We start from the raw sequence: 6,754 nt of genomic DNA on the forward strand, positions 1-6,754 counted from the left end.
AGAGTTCGTCTTATCTTTCGGGCGCCTCTCGCCCTCCGGGAGCGAGGGTGCAGTGCCGAACGGAGGTCCTTATCTGTCGCGCGTCCCTCGCCATTCGGGGCGAGGACGCGCGCTGCGGTCGTCCTTCTGGAGGCCTCTCGCCGTCGGCGGCGAGGGCGTGCGAGGACGCGAAGTCCGTTTTCTATCTGGCGTACCTCGCCTTCGTGGGGGGGCGCTCCGGGGCCTGTGCCTCTGGCGCTGGCGGTCGGTACCGCCCCCCGTCGTACTGTAGACTTGCCGGCCTTTGCCACCGATGGCGAGGGCGCGGCGCGCGACGACGCGCGACGACGATCCTTATCCTTGTCGGCCCTCACCACCGATTGGGAGGGCGCGGCGCGCAACGTCGCGCGACGACGATCGTGGTAGTGCCTGGGCCTCGCAAGCTCGGCCCGCGGCGCTCCCCGAGGACTTTTTCCGGCGCTCCTCGCGCTCCGGCTTCTTTCCCGCGCGCACCCCTCGCCATCGGGGCGAGGGTGCGGACGCGTGGACGTACTTAATCTTCTTTGCGCGCGCCCCCCGCCATCGGGGCGAGGGTGCGAACGCGCCGAAACTTCTTCTTCTTCGCTAGCGGCCCCCTCCATCGGTTGCGGGGGCGCAAGCGCACGGCGAACGTCTTCTTGTCTGCGCCCTTCGCCATTGGGGAGAGGGGGCGGGCACTCTACGAACGTTCCTTTCTTTTTTGCGCGCCCCTCGCCATCGGTGGCGAGGGCGTGACGCGGACCGCATCCGCCTTCTTGTCCGCGCGCCCCTCCGCTGTCCGGTGGCGGGGGCGCAGCGTGTGGACTTCGTCATATCCTTCGGGCGCCCCTCGCCATTCGAGGGTGAGGGCACAAACACCTGAAGGCGGTTCTTGTCCTTCGCGTCCCTCGTCATTCGAGGCGGGGTCGCGGCGCGCAGCGCGCGTTCTCCTTCAATCCTCTCGCGTCCCTCGCCATTCGGGGCGAGGGCGCAGCCTTCGCGGCTGCCCAAAGTAGACGGTGGTGGTTTGTATCCCGCTCGTCGGGGCGTGTCGATCGTGCGACACGCGCTCGGCGCCGTGCACGTGCAATCCGTGCCACCCCTCTGCCCAGGGCAATGTCCACCACTCAATATTTTGGTTTCGGGGTACGGCGGCGGTGTCGACGACGCCGCTATCCGGCGGCCAATCTCGGACGGTGCCGCCGGGAATCTGCGTGTTCGGAGCCCTGCTTCGTTGGCGCCTTCGCCGAGTGTGTCCCCCTCATGGTGTTGTAATGTCCGTCTGAAGGGTCGAGTCGGGCTACGTTTGGCCATCCCGCGGGGCATTGCGTGTCTCGTATGCCAACGTGCGTACGTTCGCCTACGTGAGTTGCCCATTTTTCCCCCGATTAATTTTCCGTTAATTTTTCCCTTCCCGTGGTGGCGGATTGACACCGAGCGAGCGGTGCGCTGCGTGTGGTTGCCGCACTGTACGACAAGTGTCCCCATTTCTTCTCATTTTTTCACACCTCATCCGCCGGTGGTGCTGTCGAGACCGGGTCGGGGGTATGACAGTGTAGTTTTCTCCTTGCCCCAATTTTCGCGTATTAGCCGTTGGCGGAGCTGCTCGTTGTCTCATCCGGGACCCCCATCCTCACGAGCCACAGTGACTCTCGGTCTCTACGCTCCGCCTTTCAGCTCCTCTCCGCAACTTGCAACACCTTGTATTGCTTAACCCCTTCCGAGTTCCGGGGCTCAGGTGCCGTATGGAGGCGATCGCCGTTCGGGCTCCGCCCGCGTTACGAACCTCCAGTGCGGGGTACTGTACGTGGTACCGCTTCCTTCCGCAATCGTGTCTTATCATGCCAAGGGCTCCCGTGATTCTCCCGGGGGTTGCCTCAGACGTCGGACCTCTCCTCGCCGCTGTGATCGGACTTAACGGAACGTCCGGTGACCCTGTTCGGGGGGAGTGTCCGACCTTTCAGCTCCGGAAGGGGTATTCGCCTTCCCTTCGAGCTCTGCGTCCTCGTATTGTCGGTCACTGCGGGGTCGGGATCCTTGCTGGCAGTCCGTACTGCCTCGCCTTTACGTCGTGCGTCCTTGAGTTTCGGAAGTCAAATACGGCTTGACTTCTGTGCGGTCCTCACGTCAACCGTAACGAAGCGGTTGAGGGCCCCCCTCTCAAGCGTGAACGTCCGCGTTCACGTCAGACGTGAGGTCCCTGCCGGTGCGTCTCCGGAGGCGTTGGGCGTAACGAGACACCAACTCCTCCGGAACGTGAGTCCGGGCGGTCCATGTGGGCGTGTCGTAATCCGCCCACTTGATGAGGAACTCGATTGTTCCGTCCTCCACGGCTCGATGCCGGAGTAATCGTTCCACGGCATACTGCGTGCCCTCGGTGACCTTGTCGGCAAGGTCACTTGGGGTTGTCGTACTCGCCCGTGGCGCGCCCGTCGGTGGTGGCGCGTACACCCAGCGGTCTGCGGAGACGCGCTCGGTGACACCATCACGATCGATCGTGATGGTTCGCCGGTCGTGGGCGAGTACCCGGTATGGCCCAACGGCGGGCGACGCGAGTTTGTTAGACGTCTTTGCCCCATCGGTGGGGTTCAGGTAGACGTAATTACCTGTCTTGATACGTGCGTTGAGCCGTCTGACGCGCTTATCGAAGTCGCGCTTGTACCGAGCCTGCGTCCGGCGCAGGCTCCCGTACGCCTTCTGGATCGTGTCGTCCAACGTCTTGAGGAACTCAGCGCGCGCGTTGCCCCTATCCAACGGGCGCGCGTCACCGTCGGCTCTACGTAGAGAGAACTCCGGCGGGAGTCGGCTGAGGACGAGCTCGAAGGGCGTGGTACTCGTCGTACGATGTACGTGGGAGTTGTACGCGTACGTGAGCGGCCCCACGTACACGTCCCAGTCGTCCTGATGTTCGCCGACGTAATTGCGTAACAACGAAGCGATCGTCAGGTTGTATCGCTCGACCTGCCCGTTCGTCTGGGGGTGGTACGCCGAAGCGTACAAGTTCGTCACCCCCAGGACACGGCACGTGCTTTGGAAGAACTTCGCGTTAAACTGCGGTCCGTTATCCGACAGTAGCGAGCGTGGGACGCCGTATTTAAATACCCACGCGTCGCAGAACGCGACGGAGACCGTGTACGCGGTTACGGTCCGCAGTGCCACAACTTGAGTCAGCTTGGTGAAACGGTCCGTAATTACGAGAAGGAACCGTTTCCCTGCTTTCGTCTTGGGTAGCGGTCCCAAGATGTCGATGGCGAGGCTCTCAAGCGGCCGTGTTGCCGGAAACAACTTCAAACGGTTGAGGTGTTTCCGCAACTTAACACGGTTCATCGCGCAGGTTCGGCACCCTCGCACCGTAGCTGCGACATCTGCTGCGAGATGGGGCCAGTAGTACTCGCGACGGAGCGCGAAGTACATACGGTTCTGGCCTGGGTGCCCCGCGATGGTTGGTGTGTGGCAGAGCTGGAGAAGCCGAGCCCGTAGCGTCCGTGGCACCACGACCTGCACGATGTCAGGGTCGAAGGGGTGTCTCCGTTTGAGCACTCCGTGGTGGTCCTCGAATAACGCGGAGTCCCGGGACTCTGACTGTCGTGCCAGTACGGTCTGGCAGAAGTCATCCACGCGTTGCTCTTTGGCTATCTCCTCTAACGTAAGAGAGGCCGGGAGGTCGTCCTGCGGAGGGGCGACCGTGGAGGCGGGCGCGCCAACTTCGGGTTGTTCGGCGCGCTCGATGTCGACAGCGTCGAACTCGTCGTTCTCCTCCCAGAACGAGGTGGGTCCTTCAAGAGCGGGGGCCTCGTCGTAGCCCCTCGGCTCGTCGCGCGTACGGACGCGCGAACCTCTTCGCGATCCGGCTCGGTTCCTTGTTGTCACGAAGAAATGGACGGCCTTGTGATCGCAGCTCGCGGTACAGACGTGGTCCGCGAGCTCGTCCGACATGTCACGGACGGTCGTACCCGCATCGAAGGTGGGAATGTCGTCATCCACCTCGACGACTGGGCGAGGGTCGCCGGTGACCCTTGGCGACACGAGGCGTGACAGGGCATCGGGCACCTGGTGCACGCGCCCGGGGCGGTACTGGATGGTGAAGTCGTATTCCGCCAACCGCAGTCGCCACAGGGTAAGCCTTCCCGAGCTCTCCGTGAGGGACATAAGCCATCGGAGGGCATCATGGTCCGTCCGGACGGTGAACTTGGTACCTTCGATGTACGGCCGTAGTGTGCGTACGGCCCACACTACGGCAAAGCACTCGCGTTCCGTAGCGCTGTAGTTGCGCTCACTATCGGACAGTGAGTACTGTGGTATAACTACCTTCGTCCCGACCACTCGGAACGAGGGGGGTTAGAGGTAAGGGAGCGCGCGACGCTGGGTAACCCACACGAGCGCGAACCGTACGGAAGGACTCGAAAAGAGGGAAGGCTCACGTGGCCGGTGACGCGCAGCCGGTCGGTGGTGTCAGATCCGGACGGCCGGTCACGGGTTAGAAGCCTGAGACTTAGAGGTAAAACCGGACGGAGTTAGCAAAAAGCCGTAAAGGGAAGGGAGGCGAGTCTGCCCCGGTTTACTGGAACGGGGCAGGTGCCCCTGGTCTTAACCCCTCAGTGGGACGCCAGGACACCTGTCCCGCTACAGTAGCTGTTACATACTGTATACCAGCTACTGTACTAAATTGGCTAATTTGTGCCATTAACCACTAATTGCTAATTACTTACCGGATGGTCGCACACGTGTGCCCGTGGCCACGGCCGGCGCCAACGGTTGTGTCACGTGTACGCCGTGGAGGTACTACTGTGCTCGCAGCGGGCGCGTGCACGATTACTACAGTAGTAACCGCCCGTCTCGGGGGTTCTCATCTCCCACCGGGGGTCGCGGTGTGAAGTTGTACCACAGACCCCCTTCCTTACTTCGCGACACGTCCTCGTCGCGGCCGGGGGTTGACATGACCGGCTGGCAGGGTGTCCCATCCGTACGGAGAAGTCCGCGCCGACCACGGGGGCGCGGGCGGGCTGCGGCCAACTCCATGGGGGAGCCCATGGAGTTTTTGGTATTTAACCGCGTCGGATCCCCTGGCGCGGCAATGGGTCCCCTCACGCTTTCCTTTTCTCCCACCTCACTTCACACCACGCACCCCATTACCTCCACTTCCAAATCTCGCCCCCTCCTACCGTCCTCCCCCCGCATGGATAACCGATCATCCGAGCGGGGTCGCCCCCCTCGGGCTCAGCCCCCTGCGGCGCCAGCCGCGCCGGTACCGACCCTTCACCCGGCGCTGGCGGCGGGTCCCGGGGGTCGAAACGCGACGAGCATCGCGGCTCCGCGGGTGCGGGCTTCGGGCGCGGGGGTCCTTCCCTCGTGCGGCCCTACCGCCGTCCAAGGTCCCCTGATGCGCCCTCTGCGCTCCGCCCCGGCTCCCCACGTCGGCGAGACGACCGTACTGAGACGGTCCCCCGACTGGGCTGTAGCCGCGGGGCAGGCGACGGCCGGCGCGGATAACCACCCGGTACCGCCGGATCCGTACGCGGCCACGCCCCCGGCGACCGAGGCTCCGCCGTCCAGCTGGCTCCGGACGGGTGTACGTGCCGTGCGGGGTTTGCTACCCGGGGCCGAGTTAGACCACCGGATTCCCCGAGGCGGTCGCAACCCCTCACAGGCGCAGCCGCCGATGTCCGCCGAGGCGTACATCGCGACGGCCTTCCCCGATGCCGCTCGGTTTGGGGCCATCCCCAGGCGACGGGGTATCCGTACGCCCTCCCCTCGCGGTCGAATCCGCCAAGACAACCGCGCGGCCGCTTGGAGGACCCGCTGGGTCCACGTGCCCCACCGCGTGATGGCGGACTCCCGCTCGGATCTCCTGTACATCCGCTGTGCGGGGGAGGACCGGTACCATTCGCGGTTGTTCGACCTCTTCGAGAGGTTCGGCGGGGACGTGGATCCTAAGCCCCACGTGCAGTTGGTGGCATTCCCCCGCCCGTTCGACCGGTGGTACAGCGTGGCTAACCGTGTGCGGTGGGGCGAGAATTCCGCCAAGGAGAGCCGGCTGCGGTGCCGCCGCGCCGATGCCTACTTCCACATGTGGCATACGACGGAATTCTTCGCCGTGCCCACAGGGGCCAGGGGGCAGCTATACCCAGCCCTACCGAGCGGTTGGAGCAATCTGGAAGCTCCGCAGTACCTCTGCGTACCCACGCCCAGCGTGCTGGCTTATGCCGCAGCGCGGTGGATGCCGGACGGTTCCTTCGGGCGAGAAGCGACGCCCGGGATGCGTCGACTGATCGACGCCATCCTGCTCTCGGAGTGGGCCGTCCTGGCGTTGCTGTGTTTCCTACACGCCGCACGGGACGGCCTCCCGTTCTTCACCAAGTGCCCGGACCCTCGCCTAGCGAGCCGGAACGGGAACGAGTCCGGCGAGCGAGGCTCTCTCTTCCGTTTGTCGGCGGGGCTTCTGCAGCTCATCCGATCGGTCGGGGTGGCCGCCATCCTCGAGGGGACGTCGTTCGACCCGGTTGGCGCGGAGGCCATCCTCGATTTTTCCGAACGGTTGGACTGGTCCCTCCCGGAGCGCCGCGACTTTGTGTGGTACAGTTGGGCCCGCGGATGTTCCCTGCGGATGCCGCATTGGGATGGCACGTCGGCGGAGGCCGACCACTGGTACGACCCCCTGCCCGACCACGGGTCGCCGTCGTACGGGGCGGTCATCGCCTCCGGTGACGGGTGGGGCGCCGCGGTTGCTTCCGCCGGGACCCCCGCCGGACCGTCCATC

This window comes from Chondrus crispus, genomic scaffold (assembly GCF_000350225.1).
Source record: "Chondrus crispus Stackhouse genomic scaffold, scaffold_23, whole genome shotgun sequence".
NCBI lineage: Eukaryota > Rhodophyta > Florideophyceae > Gigartinales > Gigartinaceae > Chondrus > Chondrus crispus.